Here is an 18695-nt window from a genome sequence, read left to right as displayed (position 1 = left end):
GTCATTTAAGGTATCAACATCTGCCATGTCCCATTAGCAACTAGGTGTAACTAATCATGTTAAAAGTTTTCTGATTATGTAATGAATTCCTTTTTTTGAGTAGCGACCTAATGAATAAATTGTATAGATATAGCGCAGAGGACACTTTCTTTGTAACATGTGGCTAACATGTAATGCACTTGTTATCTCTTGCGAGATTTAGATAAAGAATAACGATTGACACTTTTTCCTGCCTGTGTTTAATTGCTTAAATCAGGGCATTCCAGTGGGGGGTATCTGTATTCATAATTTTCTTCCACAACACTTAAAGAGATCTCCATTCTGATCTGCTTGTGAAAGAGCACTCTCCAAAAGTTCCCAACTGAAGCTATATGGTGATTAAGTCAGTCAGTCATTCTCCAACCTGCTATATCCTAACGCAGGGTCATGGAGGTCTGCTGGAGCCAATCCCAGCCAACACAGGGCGCAAGGCAGGCACAAATCCCTGGGCAGGGCACCAGCCCACCGCAGGGTGATTAATGTGAAAATTATAAAATAAATGTCACAATTACTGTTCTGACTTCAAAACCTGAGAATGTAATTTGACTGCAAAAAAAAAAAAGAAAAAGTCTACCCTGCCTTAAAATGAACCTATTTTTATAAACCAAAACTGAACATGTTGTTATGATCAATTAGAGAAATTCATCCAGCTGTTCAAGATCAACTCATACATAATTAGGAAAGAACTGAAGAACCTCATAAATCCAACGAGCAAACACTGAAATAAAGACATATTTTTATTGTAAAATATTTCCTCAATTCAATTATCACTTAGTATGTCTGAACATGAAGTAAACCTATTGGTGTTTGTGGTGTGAAAAAAAATAGTAATATCTAGTATATTATACTTGGATAAATATTGTAGCATTCCGGCCAGGTTGAAGCCTGGAGGGGAAAGAGACTGTTGGATCAATCAAGGTGTGGAGGACTGAAAGCAGGGGTATGATTGACAGTAAAACGGGAGGTAAGGGGGGTGGTACACTGAATGGAGGGAACGGAGGCAATGTTTGTTTTTCCGTTCTTCTAGAGGGTTCTAGTAGGAAGGTGGGGAGGGGGATGTGAAGATGTTGGTACATGTGAAATCAGCATTTTTTGCCGTCGTTCTTTTGGGTTCATTAACGGCATCTCTCAGGGCCAGAACAATGAGAGATTCGTAGATAATTATAAATGGTTCAAGTTCAAAGCAGTTCTTTTATTTATTTATTTTTTTTGCTGTTACAATCCTGCGGTGGGTTGGCACCCTGCCCGGGATTGGTTCCTGCCTTGTGCCCTGTGTTGGCTGGGATTGGCTCCAGCAGACCCCCGTGACCCTGGGTTCGGATTCAGCGGGTTGGAAAATGGATGGATGGATGTTACAATCTCATATTTTCTTTGAGCCATTTGCGGTGGGGAGGGATAAGTTAACCAAAGTAGACCCGGTGTGTGTAGGAGCACTTCATTGTTTTAGTTTGTTTGAGCTTACAAGTTCCTCCTAGGGTAAGGTCCTTACAGCACAACATTTTTAAAAATACATTTTCTTTATCATGATCTTTTCACATTTTACACTTAATAACATAATTCTATACAGATACTGTTATCTAAACTCAGGACATCAAGTACATGGAAGCATGATTCTTAACACGCTTCTTCTTCTTCTTTTGGCTGTTCCCGTTAGGGATTGCCACAGCGGGTCATCTTTTTCTATACCTTTCTGTCCTCTGCATCTTGTTCTGTTACACCCATCACCTGCATGTCCACTCTCACCACATCCATAAACCTTCTCTTAGGCCTTCCTCTTTTTCTCTCTTGTTTTTCTCTCTCTTGGCAGCCATAACCTTAGCATCCTTCTCCCAATAGACCCAGCATCTCTCCTCTGCACATGTCCAAACAAACGCAATCTCGCCTCTCTGACTTTGTCTCCCAGATTCCCTTCCTGACGTAACCCTCCATGATTCTTAACAAGCTGGGCCTGCAAATATTAGATGATGACAAAAAGTATTAATGCAAGTTCTTGTCAAAAAGAATATTCTCCATAATGAGTCGACAGCAACAAAACTGTATTAAGTTATTGCAAAATTTAACTTGTAGCATGTTGAAATGTGATCACGCGCATTTAATTAAGATATTTTGCAAAGCACTTTCTTGGAAAAGTTTTGAGTAGGAGACAATAGACTCCATTTATCAAGAATTATTTTATGATCATTAAGTGAACATTTGATCTATTGCAGAATTATCCATGAGTAACTTCTGCAAGTATAGGATTTCATCTTATTGACCATTTTGACCTGTCTTTTAACTTTAAACTTTGAAGAAGTGTTTTTTTAATAAGTAGATAGTATGATGAAGATTGATATTTTGTACATAATGATGGCAAAGTGCCACATTTTAAAACCAAAAATAAACAGGAATAAAAACTCTATATGACATAGCTATTTCTTCAAGGTAGTGCTTCAGATATAAAGTATTAAATTACAGTAAAACGTAATGGCTGAATTGATGTTGAAGCTTAAGAATTCCTCATTTTATCTTCTGCATACTTACTGCTGCATGCCTTTTCTGAAATAGATAGATAGATAGATAGATAGATAGATAGATAGATAGATAGATAGATAGATAGATAGATAGATAGATAGATAGATAGATAGATAGATAGATAGATAGATAGATAGATAGATAGATAGATAGATAGATAGATAGATAGATAGATAAAGGTAAGCTTATGCTTTCACCTTCCATTTACCATCTTACACTACTGAAGGTTGTGTTTCTTGTTGAGTGAAAGCAATGCATTCTATCAAGCCACTAATGATGTGAGAACAGGAAACTGACCAAAATATAATTAGAAACAAATCAAATTTTATTTGTTATACCACAGTTTTCAACAGCTTCTTTATAGTATTTTTATTAAACGAACAAATGCAACATGTAGAAGAAACATTTAAATAAAATATACAAAACAAAGAAGCTGTGGTTAATGGCAGGTTCATGGTAACTGGAAAAAATGGTTAAATGGAAAAATATAACATATGGTGCTTTTCTAGCTCAAAGGTTTACCCCGTTTTAAAACATTACAGCATATATTTATGTAGTAAGCAGGCATTTTGGGACAGGGAATGTGATATTTTTCCTTCTAGCTATTACCACATCACTTTAGACTCACACAATTCTGTAGATTAAGGGGGATAGTTGTGATTTGGCCTGTCATGCATTATTTACTTTATTCATCCAATATTCCAAATAAAGTTTCTAACAACAGTAAATTATTAAAGCGTGCATTACATTTTTTTTTGGAACCCACCGCTGCACTTACAGTAATAATGAGCCTATTACAGGAAGTAATAGGCATAAAATATTTTACATACACAGAAATAACAAACAACATAGCAGTCCAGGCAACAACACATCTTCATATTGTAAGACTGGATTGGGTCACAAAACAAGGGTCAATCTCCACAAAGAATGTATTCTGCCCACATCATGGCAGGAGATACTGAGCCAATATACAAACTGAGCCATCTGAATTACATGGGCATCAGGCCTCATCTAGACATCATGAAGAGATGAATGTTCTATGGCTTAATCTGAACCCTTACTGGAAAATGGGAGAGCAGAAAAATCAGTGATGTGTTTGGGGTTTGTAGTATGCATTAATATACAGTAACAATATTAATACTTACTGTTTAGTTTAAAAAGATTACATTCTTTTTTTATGCCATGTAACTAGACTACTGCTAAACAAACTGAGAAACTGTCAGCTGGCGCACGCATGTTGTTGCCGCTCCTCCCTGTAAACAACACTTTTCGCAAAATTCGCCTAATTCTACACTTTCTTACGTTTGTTTTATTTCTTTTATTGTACGTATAGTTCGTGGATACAGCTGACTCGAATTGTATGGATTTGGCTTATATTTACAGATTTTATGGACTCTACTTTGACTGGGAACAGCTGAGTCTGTGGATCACGGGACGAAAACCTTCAAGCATTTCTTTGTGCCTGGCAATCTAGGACCTCGGGATGATCTGTCTCCGTGATTATATTAAATTCGCTTTGCTGATCTGTTCCCGTTTCATCTTACAGTACTCTACGACTGGGAACTGATCTGATGTTCATATTAACCTGGCTTGGCTCCGGGGCGATCACGCCTGAAATTACCAAGCGTTACTGTTTGTGGCTGTGTATTGGAACCTCCAACTCCTGCTACGCTTTCTGCTGATTGTTATGGCTGCTCACCTACGCTACCACACCCGCCTGTCCTACCGGTTCCACTGTGCTGTGCTGCTTCTCCACTGCTATTCAGATAAGTATTACTCCGCATCATGCTAAAATACTCTCATGACAAACTCCTTCTTATTAAACAGTTTGTCCAGAGCAAATGGTCTGACTGCAACATCCTAAAGGACGCCGGTATTTTGCAGCGCCCGAAATATATACATCGCGGGTCAGGTCGCCGCCACCGCCGGGCTGCGAATGAAAAGACCACCGGCAGCATTTGCTCAGGAATATGCCGTCCTTCTCATGACCCTGGAAATAGAATTGTCAGTGTGCCAAATTTGCATTATGTGGAAATAAACCCTGATTGCGGCTCTGTGCAGAAAGAAGCCTCATTATGTAATATTGCACTGTTTAACTCGAGGTCGCTTAATGGCAAAGCATTGGTGCTGTCAGAACTCATCACTGACACCAAACTTGATATTCTGTGTCTAACGGAGACTTGGCAAAAACCAAACGAATTTGCGTGTCTCACAGAGGCGACTCCAATTGGTTTCACTTTCCACTCAGAGCCTCGCAGCTCAGGACAAGGCGGTGGGCTTGCAGTAATTATCAGAGAAGACTTAAACGTTAAAAGAATCCCAATTGACTGCCCATTGTCTTTTGAGTGCCTGGCTCTTAAACTAACAACGGAATCAGGTCCTGTCTCACTCATTGTTCTTTATCGTCCCCCAAAATACAATACATCCTTCTTATCTGATCTGATTGAACTTTTGACCCACCTAAGCTCTTACTCTCAGAGAATTATCCTTCTTGGTGATTTCAACATCAATATTGACACCCCCACATCTAAACTGAGAAATGAATTCCTGTCCTTACTGGACTGTTTTGACTTGACACAACATGTTGATTTTCCAACCCATTGTGGCGGTCATATATTGGACCTGATCTGCACTTCTGGACTATCTGTTGCCAACATTTACAGCACTGATTTGGGACTCTCTGACCATAAAGCAGTATTTTTCACTGTCTCATTACCTCTCCCACCTCTTACCTGTAAACGACAAATTTCTTACAGAAACCTTAAAAATATCTGTCCCTCTATCCTTTCTGGATCCATTTCTGATCTTTTACTGTCTGCACCTATTCCATCAACACTAGATAGTTTTGTTCACCACTATAACACAGCCCTTCACTCAGCATTAGATAAAACAGCTCCTTTAAAACATAAGGAGGTTTCCTTTAAACGCTCAGCTCCTTGGTATAACTCAGAATTGCGGTCTATGAAAGCAGCTGGCCGACACCTTGAGAGAATGTCACGTAAGACTGGCCTCACCGTGCACATCCAGGCTTTCTCTGACCACCAAAGAGCTTACAGAGAAGCACTAACTTCTGCCAAGAACACCCATTATGGCAGAATAATAGAAAGTGGCCATGATAACCCAAGGGTTTTGTTCTCTGTAGTTAATAAACTACTCGAACCCGCATCTGGTCCAACTACCTCTTCTACTGAAGTCTGTGAGGAATTCCTCCACTTTTTCCGTAACAAAATTAAAGATCTAAATAATTCAACTAACATAAATACATCATCTGTTTATATCTCTCCCTGTTTTCCCACTCCATCCAGCTCCTTCTCTAAGTTCTCACCAGTCACATCTGCGTTTGTTAATAACCTGCTTTGTAAGATGAGGCCGACTACTTGTGTACTGGACCCCATCCCCACCACACTACTTAAATCCTGCCTTCATGCCATAATCCCGACTGTTACAACAATAATAAACTCATCCCTTGACACTGGCTCTGTGCCGCTCACTTTTAAAATTGCTTCTGTAACCCCAATGTTAAAAAAGTCTGGCCTTGATGCTGACAATCTTAACAATTTCCGGCCTATTTCCCACTTACCTTTCCTGTCAAAAGTTCTTGAGCGTGTTGTAGCTTCCCAACTCACCAATTACCTAACCTCTAATAATTTGATGGAACCCTTTCAGTCTGGTTTCAGGGCGCGGCACAGCTGTGAAACTGCTCTGCTACGGGTAACCAATGATTTGCTTATGGCAGCAGACTCTGGACAAACTAGCATATTAATTCTGTTAGACCTCAGTGCAGCATTTGACACTGTTAGACATTACATCCTACTGTCCAGAATGGAGAACATGCTGGGTATCTCTGGCACTGCCCTCCAGTGGTTCAAGTCCTATCTGACTGATAGGCAAGAGTTTGTTAGTCTTGGCAACAGCAGATCCAGCTCAGCGCCAGTCACACAAGGAGTCCCTCAGGGCTCTGTCCTCGGTTCTCTGCTTTTCTGTATTTATATGCTTCCCCTTGGCCATATTATCCGTAGTTATGGATTGGGTTATCATTTTTATGCAGATGATACTCAGCTCTCCTTCAATGTTAAAAGAGGAACTTCATCAGAGCTTTCTCAGCTCACAACCTGCCTTAGTGAAATTAAAACCTGGATGGAGCAGAACTCTTTAAAATTAAATTGCAATAAAACTGAACTCCTGCAAATTGGGACTAAAATGCAACTTAATAAAATGAGCTCCTTCCCAGTCCATCTTGGCAGTGATCTCATCAGACCTGCCTCTACTGTAAAAAATCTTGGTGTCATTTTTGATTCCTCCCTCACTTATTCCGCCCACATAAATCACATGAAGAAACTTTCTTACTTTCACCTCCGTAACATATCCCGTGTTCGCTCCTTCCTCTCCTTCTCTAATGCTGAGGAACTTGTCCATGCTTTTATCACATCCCGCATCGATTATTGTAATTCCCTACTGGCAGGTGCCCCTTCTAATCTTATATCACAGCTCCAGCTTATTCAAAACTCAGCTGCAAGAGTTCTTACACGAACCAGCAGCAGCGAGCACATCACACCCATCCTGCTCCGTCTTCACTGGCTCCCTGTGTCCTACAGAATCGAATATAAAATCCTACTAATAACCTACAAAGCTTTAAATAACCTCGCACCAAACTACATCAGTGACCTTCTCCATCACTATGTGCCTGCCCGCCCACTAAGGTCCTCTGATTCTGGTAATCTTGTTGTACCCCTCACTAATCTACACTCCATGGATGACAGGGCCTTCAGCTGTATAGCGCCCAGACTCTGGAATGACCTACCAAAATTAATCAGGTCAACTGACTCCATGAATTCTTTTAAAAAACAACTCAAAACTCATCTGTTCAGGAAGGCTTTTAGCTCTACTTGACTTTATTACCTTTCTCTCAGTTTACTTCTCTGTCAAGTTGCTAATGTAACCTGTATGTGTGTGTGTGAGACCATCAATTATGTTGTCTGTTTTTTTCTCAGAATTTTACTGTCTTAATCTTCTTTATTTATTTATCTGGTTTGTACAATGCTATATACTGTATATTCTGCCGTTCTTTATTTATTCTGTAAGTGCCTTGAGCATGGGAAAGGCGCTATATAAATAAAATGTATTATTTTTTATTATTATTATTGTTTTTAGTGTAAGGAGATGTCCAAAATGGGAAAAGGTTTCCTGAAGCATCTGATCTACCAGGACAGCACAGGGTAGGTTAAAGCCCTGTGAACAATAATGAGACCAGGGAACCTTAGTAAAACATTTACAGTTAGGTCCATAAATATTTGGACAGAGACAACTTTTTTCTAATTTTGGTTCTGTACATTACCACAATGAATTTGAAATGAAACAACTCAGATGCAGTTGAAGTGCAGACTTTCAGCTTTCAGTGGGGTGAACAAAACGATTGCATAAAAATGTAAGGCAACTAAAGCATTTTTTTAACACAATCCCTTCATTTCAGGGGCTCAAAAGTAATTGGACAAATTAAATAACTGGAAATAAAATGTTCATTTCTAATACTTAGTTGAAACCCCTTTGCTGGTAATGACAGCCTGAAGTCTTGAACTCATGGACATCACCAGATGCTGGGTTTCCTCCTTTTTAATGCTCTGCCAGGCCTTTACTGCAGCGGCTTTCAGTTGCTGTTTGTTTGTGGGCCTTTCTGTCTGAAGTTTAGTCTTCAACAAGTGAAATGCACACTCAGTTGGGTTAAGATCAGGTGACTGACTTGGCCATTCAAGAATTTTCCACGTGTTTGCTTTAATAAACTCCTGGGTTGCTTTGGCTGTATGTTTTGGGTCATTGTCCATCTGCATCATGAAACGCCGCCCAATCAATTTGACTGCATTTAGCTGGATTTGAGCAGACAGCATGTCTCTGAACACCTCAGAATTCATTCGGCTGCTTCTGTCCTGTGTCACATCATCAATAAACACTAGTGTCCCAGTGCCACTGGCAGCCATGCATGCCCAAGACATCACACTGCCTCCACCGTGTTTTACAGATGATGTGGTATGCTTTGGATAATGAGCTGTTCCATGCCTTCTCCATACTTTTTTCTTGCCATCATTCTGGTAGAGGTTGATCTTGGTTTCATCTCCAGGCCTTTTATCTGCTTAATTGATAATGACATAATGATGGACTTGCCCACACCTGCCCATAAAATAGCCTTTGAGTCAATTGTCCAATTACTTTTGAGCCCCTGAAATGAAGGGATTGTGTTTAAAAATGCTTTAGTTGCCTCACATTTTTATGCAATCGTTTTGTTCACCCCACTGAATTAAAGCTGAAAGTCTGCACTTCAACTGCATCTGAGTTGTTTCATTTCAAATTCATTGTGGTAATGTACAGAACCAAAATTAGAAAAACGTTGTCTCTGTCCAAATATTTATGGACCTAACTGTAGTTTCTCATGTTGTCTTTGCCCATCATCTTTGGTCTATATTTCCATCTCTTTGTTTTTTGGGACTATTTCATTTTGTTATTTGAGGAATGCCATCACCTGCTCTAGAATACTAAAGTAATAATTATAATTTTATGTAAATAAATAAAAAAATACTTTGTTTATAATGGTATATATTACTTTTGATAACTGAATTTAATGGCATAGAATGAGCTGAGTTTGCAAGCTAAGAATGAGTACATTTAAGACAAAACAACTGAAGTAGCAATCCAAACAGGTATAAATCTACTCTAAACATTTTAATTGACAAAATAATTGAGAACGGGACGTACCAGGCCTACAATATATCACCGCTTGCACTTCAATTACTGTAAGTGCTTTACTCTTAAGCTGTTAAACGTTTATCAGATTCACAGTAACAATGAAGTAGGACATGAGTTTCAGCTTGCAAAAATACAAAATGCTTGAAAAGGGATATACTTCATGCTAATAAAATTACAGGGAATGTGTGTGTTCATTTAAAAAAACAATCTAGTCTGACTGTTACTTTGACAGCTTATTCGGTGATTGCAGTCTGCCGCCACATGATTCTTTTTCTCTTTGTAAATGTGTTCTGTAAGTAAATACAGCTGAAAATGCAAAAAGAGTAAATATGGAGAGTGCAGGCTTGTAATTTGTGCAAAATATTTTAAGCTGTTTATCATATTTTAAGAACTCTTTATACCATCTGGTGCTTGGGTTTATTGCTGACCTGTACATTTATATTCCCACTGACCACAGGCTGACTGTCATATTTAATTTTTCCTGAAATTACTAATATCAATTCATAATGGCTTGGGTTTTCTGTATGTCAGCCTGTAACTTATTTGTTCATATAAAAACAGGTTGCAGAGTATGTTATATTTTACCCAGGGACCCTGGCTGGGGTTCAGCTCTTTCTTTAATGTCTTCCTTGTTATTTTATTTTTTTTTATTTTATTTATTCATTTATTTATCCTCAGCCCTAGAAAAGGTGAGGATTTCAAACCGTTCCTGGCTATTCATCTTAAATTTCCTAGGGAGTGTTGAGTGTTCTTATGTTTGACTGTGGTTTTGTGATTTTGTTTGTGATTTTCTCTGGGTTCCTGACCATTTTTGTTTTGTTTTCTGACCATTCTTTGGATTCTGTATTGGGTATTGGTTGCTTTGGAATTGTATTTTGCAATAATTGTATGCCTTATCAGTATACCTATATCAGGTGACATTGTCCAATAAAAAACTAAATCATTACACAGTGTTTGTGATCTGTGTCTTCCACATTGACACCATCAACCTCTAGTGTAGGTGATACATCCTAGCTATATCTGCCAACTCATACTATCTCCTATGGACCGTAAGGCTATTTTTATTAAACTTTGTTTAATTGTGATTATTTATAGTTTTTATGTAGTTTTGCATTTAATGGCATCACATTTAAGGACCTCAAAGGTTATTGGGAACACTTTCCCATTGGCTGAGTACAATGGTATACATGTCAATTCCTGATGTAATGGTCACTACTGCTACCACTTGACTAAACCTTACAACAAAGAAGGAAAAAACGGTGTGCTCTTGACAGAACAATATCTCATTTTTAACCATATCAGATTTTTGACTTCTTCATATTTGTGATTCTTGAGTTGTTTTTTGCTCCAAATAAAGACTTATTTCATTTTAACCCCTGTCTGTTTATTTCACCAAACTGTTTATATCTGGATAAACACGTTTGTTTGTTCTAAAAGTTCAAACAACGAAAGATGACTTAAAACAGTCATTAAAAAGCATGTGAGGAAACTAGGTTCAGTGAAAACAACTGCAAATAATTTTCTTACACAATTAAATGACTTGTTCAGCAACTGTTTTTTGAATTATGAGATGTTCAGCAGTTACTTGGGAGCAATAGTTCAAGTATTAAGAAATAAAAAACTACAGATTATGTATTCAAAACATTACACAGAAGATCATAATAGCTGTATTTGATTTTTAAACCAGTGTCACCTGATTTTTCAGTTACATCCCAGTGTTATTACAAAAATAAAGTGAAAATTGTACTCATTGGTTCATTATTAGCTGAAAAAAACCTGGGGAGTCAGTGACAGGTTATGCATCTAGGTTATAATAATGTGCAAAATTTTTTGCATGAATTTGAAGTAGTGCTTGATACTTTTGAAAGAAGGAAAGTAGACACCAAAAGAGTATATTATCACCTTTAGAACATTTTGAAACACTGTCTGCAGACCCAGAATGGCAGAGCTATTTCAAAATATACTTTCTAAAGAATTAAAAGATCCAATGACAAATTGCTATGTTGGAAAGTCCCTCTGAGGTCAAGTTAGACAAACTGAGTGGATTAAACAGGATTTAGAAAAAGATTTGCAATGAAGTATTTAGAATTTTCATTGTGACTCGTTTGACATTCTTGTGTGGGCTCAGTGCAAGAGACATTTCTTCTTCTACAGGTTATTCTTTCTTAAATGTGTTTTTGTTCATACGCCATCCTATCTGGATTAAATACATTAGAACCTGAAGAAGGTCAAAGTTCAGATCAAAAATTATGCAGACCATTTCAGACAATGTTGCCCATATTATTTATTAGACAAAGAAGGGTCTGGTTGTCTACTGTGGGTCTCAGGATAATGGTTCTATAATTTAAGATACTCTCTAGGGTTATTTGGACCTGAAAAAAATGTTTAATAAATTGGATGTTCACCCCACCTTGTTCTTTTCTCAGTGTAAGCCGTATTATCATGGAGACTTTCTCTTCATGAAACTCTTTCACCTCTAATAACAGTTAATAGTTACAAGAAATATGAGATCTTTAATCCTGATATAAGCAATTTCTGGAGCGATATATTAAATTTAAAGGCCAAAGGGATATTCACATGTTACTAACAAATATTTACATGCTCCTGCTCTTATGTCCTGCTTTTACTTGAAATTCCACATAAGCCTGATGGTAATGATCATAGCTCAAACTTTAGGGATACTAGAGTCAGATGCTTGGTCATCCTGAAGCTTTGTTGTTTTTTCTGCAATTTTTGTCAGCTTTCTTTTCGTTATTATTTTTTTTTTTACATTTGTTCCATTTAATGTGATCACTTTCTTTGTGTGCACTGCCTAGTTGCTAGAGATGCACTGCCATAGTCAGGTTGGCATGGTACATGGATCAATTCATGACATGATGGGTGCTATCTTATTTAAGGATGATAAGCTGCCACTGATATCATTTGAACTCTAAAACAAATAAAGGGAAAACAACTTGTGCTCTTTAATGAAAGATTTAAATTTAAAGAATTTCAGAATTTCAACTTCTGATTCTGATATTATCCCTAAAATAAGAAACTGTGACTGATCATGTTGGCCCTTTCCTGTTTATATTTCCAATTATCAGGTGCTAATTCCAGATCTCTGTCATTATGTTGTTAGTCAAAAATGTCCCTTCATTTTTGGATAAAACATTTCACTGTTAACACTATGTTCTTCTAAGTGATATTCTGTGCCTATTTCATGACTTGGAAAGTAACATTTCACAAGCTGTAAAAAAGACAACAGATGAAATGAATATGTAATTTTTTATATTTTGGAATATTCTGTTAACTGAATGTGAGGATTTAGGTGAGTATGCTCTGTAATGCACTGGCCTCCTGTTTATGGTCAGTTCCTGTCTTGCACTAAGCTTTGTCTGGATAGACCCTGCCTTCCTCTTATTTAGTATAACAAGGCTTGAAAAAATGAATGAATGAATGTATAAATAAATTAACATTCTGTTAAGCAAGAACAGAAATGCTAATCGCACATTGGCAAAAGTGTGTCAGTCATTTGGGAGTCTATACAGGAAAAAGGTAACACCTTTATTACTAATTCTAAACCACTTTTTTAGATGTTTCCTATTTTTAGTTTATATCTGGCAAGATTTATATTCTTATTTTTCAGCTACCATCATATTTTGGCAGCTCAAATGCTGACAATACAACACCTGACAAGAATAGATCTGTACTTGAGATTTTCTCTAAAAATGCTATAGAAGAAAATCTGCTTCTGCTTTAGCATTAACAAAATAATCCAATGTATACACATGCCAGATGGGATTTCTCTACTTTTTTTCACAGTATGTTCCATTTTTCTTTGCAAAATACTATTCCAACCTATTAGCTTGTCTACCATATTTCTGTAGTGTTAAAGTATGCTTAATGGATTTGCTTTTTCTTTGCTATAAAAACTATTTAAAAATACATATCGGCCTTACAACACATATACGGTTAAGGCATTGCCACCTACTTCGTGGCATCTCTAACCATGTTTTTTTGGCGGCACGGTGGCGCAGTGGTAGAGCTGCTGCCTTGCAGTTAGGAGACCCGGGTTCGCTTCCCGGGTCCTCCCTGCGTGGAGTTTGCATGTTCTCCCCGTGTCTGCGTGGGTTTCCTCCGGGCGCTCCGGTTTCCTCCCACAGTCCAAAGACATGCAGGTTAGGTGGATTGGCGATTCTAAATTGGCCCTAGTGTGTGCTTGGTGTGTGGGTGTGTTTGTGTGTGTCCTGTGGTGGGTTGGCACCCTGCCCAGGATTGGTTCCTGCCTTGTGCCCTGTGTTGGCTGGGATTGGCTCCAGCAGACCCCCGTGACCCTGTGTTTGGATTCAGCGGGTTAGAAAATGGATGGATGGATGGATATCAGAATATTACTAATTGTTAATATGAAAAAAGTTCATTTAAATTAATTTCTCACATTTTACATAACACTGATACAAGTTAAGTACCTAATTCAGTTTCAGAGGTGTGGGGAGCTGGATCTGTATAGTAGAGACAATCCTTGGATTGTGCATCAGTATGTCAGCTATGTAAAGTCTATACCGACTGCTGGCATTAACATATTGGTATAGTCAGAATGGCACCATAAGTGGGTGAGAGAGTAGTAGAATGGCAGTGGGGAGTTCATAATAGAAAAAAGTTTTTCAATATGGTAGGTAGCAACCGAGAGTCCCTGTGGTAGACTATTACTAAAGGGCACAAGTGACTTGGGTATTAATTGGCCCATGGGACTCAGGACAGTAGAGACACCTTTGGCCACTATAGATACCTCTAGAAGAACGGTCTCAGGTTTTCTGGAGGCTGGTCCTGGATGGAAGTCTTTCCACATTACAAAGACATGCATGTTGGATGAAACGGTTATTCTAAATCTGCTCACAATAAATCCTATCTGTTGTCCTATCTAGGGTTGTTTTCCTGCATTATACCCAACACTTCCAGTCTCCCCATAGTGCTATAATTAAATTAAGTGTGTTTTAAGATGGACAGATGGAAGAATCCTTTATAAGTACTTCAAATGCCAAATGTTAGTCATACTTTCTTAATTGAAACAACTTAGTATGTTGTTTCTTGAAAATGGAACAACAAAACTCTTTCATGCATCCATAACCAATACAGACAAATTCACCATGAACATCTCCAGTGATATTCTAAACTGGGGAACCATAACGTGTGTATAATCAGAGAGAGTGGTTATTGTCATTGTTGTTTGGTTAGGGCAAACTCTTTACATGGCACAGTTTTAGATATTACAATTTATCACCATACGGTATTTAGCGATAGATAGATAGATAGATAGATAGATAGATAGATAGATAGATAGATAGATAGATAGATAGATAGATAGATAGATAGATAGATAGATAGATAGATAGATAGATAGATAGATAGATAGATAGAGGCGTCCCTCTTCTTTATGCTGCCTCCCCGCACACCACCGCGTAGAAGAGGACGCTCACCACAACCATTTGATAGAACATCTGTAGCACCTTATTGCAGATGTTGAAGGACGCAAGCCTTCTAAGGAAGAATAGTCGGCTCTGTCCTTTCTTACACAGAGCATCAATATTGGCAGTCCAGTCCAATTTATCATCCAGCTGCACTCCCAGGTATTTATAGGTCTGCACCATCAGCATACAGTCACCTCTGATAATCACAGGGTCCATGAGGGGCCTGGGCCTCCTAAAATCCACCACCAGCTTTTTGGTTTTGTGGTGTTCAGATGTAGGTGGTTTGAGTCGCACCATTTAACAAAGTCCTTGATTAGGTTCCTATACTCCTCCTCCTGCCCACTCCTGATGCAGCCCACGATAGCAGTGTCGTCAGCGAACTTTTGCACGTGGCAGGATTCTGAGTTGTATTGGAAGTCCGATGTATATAGGCTGAGCAGGACCAGAGAAAGTACAGTCCCCTGCGCGCTCCTGTGTTGCTGACCACAATGTCAGACCTGCAGTTCCCGAGACGCACATACTGAGGTCTGTCTTTAAGATAGTCCACGATCCATGTCACCAGGTATGAATCTACTCCCATCTCTGCCAGCTTGTCCCTGAGGAGCAGAGGTTGGATGGTGTTGAAGGCGCTAGAGAAGTCCAGAAACATAATTCTTACAGCACCACTGCCTCTGTCCAAGTGGGAGAGGGATCGGTATAGCATGTAGATGATGGCATCCTCCGTTCCCACCTTCTCCTGGTATGCGAACTGCAGAGGGTCGAGGGCATGACCTGTGGCCTCAGGTGATGAAGCAGCAGCCGCTCCATGGTCTTCATCACATGCGACGTCAGAGCGACAGGCTGGAAGTCATTCAGCTCACTAGGATGTGATACTTTAGGCTTGCAACTCTCTTTCTACACTTCTTATTAACTAGTCAAAACAGAACAACCTGTCTTTTGTGGAAAGAAAGCTGTAGTATTGGACAAGTGTATAGTGTTTACGGCTGTATGTGCAAAAGAAAGGTGAAACAATGGATAAATAATAACCACAAGCATTACCTGGTAGGTAACCACCCAAACAATCAGATTGAGATCAGACCTATGGATGTAAAACTCGGATCTATACCCTGTCAAGTAAGCGAATAAGCCATGCAACATCTGAGGCTCTGCCTCATGCGCTGACATCCAAGGTTCGATCCTCACAAGGTGAAACAAAGGTAAGAACACTTGATGAACCCCAGATAGGGTGAAACACTTGACGAGTGCTCTTTGTATTATTTGGCAGGTACTGTGTAACATGCCTATAATCTGCTTCTCGGAACCGAGAGGGCATGTTTGCTGACTGGCCAACTAACCACAAGTGTTGCCGGGTAGGTAACCACCCAAATAATCAGATTGCGATCAGACTTATGGATGCCTTTATATATAAATATACTTGTATATTTATGTAACTCTGTGTTGAATTAAATAATATGTTTACAAAGAAAATGCTCCTTATATTCAGTATTAATTTCCAAAGTTTGAACTCTGCATTAATTTCTCCAGGTTGTGTAGCTTCGTGTTATATGCTTGAGATTGTAAAGTTGTAAAGTGTCATGCATGAATCATACATATATATTTGGATGTTGTTAGCTATAAAGATAAAGTAAATTGCACTGAAAATATGAATATTTGTATGCATGTAATGTTTAATGTGCTTAAGCTGCTTGTTTCTATATGATTTGTCACTATAAAGCAAATTGTTTGGACTGTAAGTATATAAAATAATGAAATAAAATATTATTTTTACCTTAACCATCAAGGTTGTTCACTTTATTGACCTACAGGTGAAGTACTAGGTCCACATCACATTACATAACTACAAATGTAATGCATGAAGTTGGCTATCTTTGTAGTTAACGAAATGATTGTCTTTTTTGAATGACAGTAAATATAGGAATATGTTTCTTTTTCCTTTTTAAATTACTGTTTATAAAGAACAGTCACAGGATGAAAACTACATCTTAATGAGAGATTGTATGAATTTGGGGCTAAGAACGGCTACATTATAAAAATATTGCTGGAAATTGCTCAAGTTATTCTTCATTAAGACAAATATTTTTTCTAAATTTATTGTAAAATTTTCCCTTAATTGTATGAACTGGTAAAGAAAAATATATGAATCTTTGGCAAGAAACAGAAAGTACATTTGAATGATGTGACACTCCAAGAAACAATAGCCGTGTCCTCTGTCTAGTGCTTTTCCAGATTTGCTGCTTGATTTAGTTCAAGTTTAATAACAATTCATAATTGTCAGTTCAACCATTTGACAGCTGCCCCATGAAATAACAACATGAGACTATGCAAGTGTGTCAGTAAGAGAAAATAACTCAGTATTGATTAGTACATCTCTGCTAAAGTACATTTTGGCAGAATAATTCAAGTTTGCATGTATGATGATCAAAGTCTCAATTGTCTATATGGCTGTAGGGTTTTATTTTAATGTGAAACAGAGCTAGAATAAAATATATACTTTGGAATAATTCCAGGCCATTTATCTTTTCCTGAAACTGTCACATAATACTCCAGCAAACTAATATGAAACTCTGTCTAATTGTGCCTTTAAGACCAAAAGGTGAAGGCTACAATGTAAATATCAGCCACTGAAGTCTGAATGTGAAGTTGCTGGGCAAGTGGGCCCGTGGGGTTCCAAAAATAACACCATCTAATTTACAAATGCTAATAAGGTAATACTTTTTCTGCATATATTTTGTTTGGATCTTGTGCCCATTTAAGATCATTTGCATCAGACTTTTGAATATAGCCATTTTTCAGGGATGCAAATTAGCAATGCTGCTTTGTCCTACTTAATTTGCGTATTTAGGCAATAATTTTAGCCACCTGCATAAATAAACAATTTGTATTCTTAGTAAAATCAATGTTCATATTATTCCTGTTTTGTACAGAGATTTTCCACAAATAATTCTAACTAATGGTACTGTTACTATCTAGCACCTTCCTGTAATATTTACAGTGGTCAGTTATTCTTTTTTGAGTATGTGTTTAAATTTTCTGACAGATAAAATAACTTGACCTGTCAATATGACCAAGTAACATAATACAGTATAACAAAATACTCTTAGACCCATTTAATTCAAGTCTGAATTACAGAGGAAAAGAGCCTATCCTAGCAGCATCAGCTTCACCAACCCTGTACAGGGAGCAAGTATGTCGAAGGGCTCACTCACACCCACACCCACACAAGGCTGTTTTTGGAATTGCTAGGAAATTTAACTTGTACAGCTTTGAGGACACAGGAGGACAGCCAAAGATTCAAACCCGAAACACTGGACCCCGTGAAGCAGCTGTACTTATCACTAAGCCACTTTTTCATCAATAAACAAACAAATTACATGAAAATAATGATTTGCCTTTAAAGCAAAAATTTTATTTGGTTGATTGACTGAAAAAGAGTGCAAATCAGTCGCAGAATGAATGGAATACTTACACAGACCACTCATTTATATGCTTTGACAAATTTGAAAGAGTAAGGGAACAGAATTAAATAAATGAACAGATGTGTATGTATGAGCCAACGAGGGTTGTTTCCTACCTTGCACGGAATGCTGCAAGGAATAAACATCACCTGCACATAGAAAAGTAGATTTGGAAATAGATGGATAGGTGGATTAAGAGATTTTCTTACAGTGACAGACAAAAGAGAATGCCCACATTTGAAAGGTAAAACCAAGTACTTGTTTTAATTAAACACTTTCTACTATGAAGTATCTTGCTGTTTTTGTATTTCTTAAGACTGTAAAAATTTAGTTCCATCATAACTTAGCATTATGAAAATGATTTCCTAGAGAAGTTCCTAGAACCAGCCTAGGAGAGGTCACCAATGCATCACAAGGTTCACTCAGGCACACACCTATACCTACTCTTGGCCAATTTTAAGTCAGTAGGACTTGCTTCTTCAATTTCAACCTGTGACTCACTAAGTAA

General features: G+C 38.0%; 1 protein-coding gene and 1 pseudogene across 4 annotated transcripts in view; one reads left to right on the top strand and one right to left on the bottom strand.

The window, feature by feature from the left end:
• cntn5 (contactin 5) overlaps positions 1–18695 on the bottom strand; it is a 1396083-nt gene that overhangs the window by 835281 nt on the left and 542107 nt on the right. The gene's annotated exons all lie outside the window — the stretch shown is intronic.
• On the top strand, positions 13208–13286 carry LOC114651512 (uncharacterized; annotated as a pseudogene).

Source organism: Erpetoichthys calabaricus, chromosome 4 (genome assembly GCF_900747795.2).
Source record: "Erpetoichthys calabaricus chromosome 4, fErpCal1.3, whole genome shotgun sequence".
NCBI classification, from domain to species: domain Eukaryota; kingdom Metazoa; phylum Chordata; class Cladistia; order Polypteriformes; family Polypteridae; genus Erpetoichthys; species Erpetoichthys calabaricus.
Note: the sequence above shows the minus strand (reverse complement) of the source record. Positions and strands in the feature narration are given on the sequence as shown.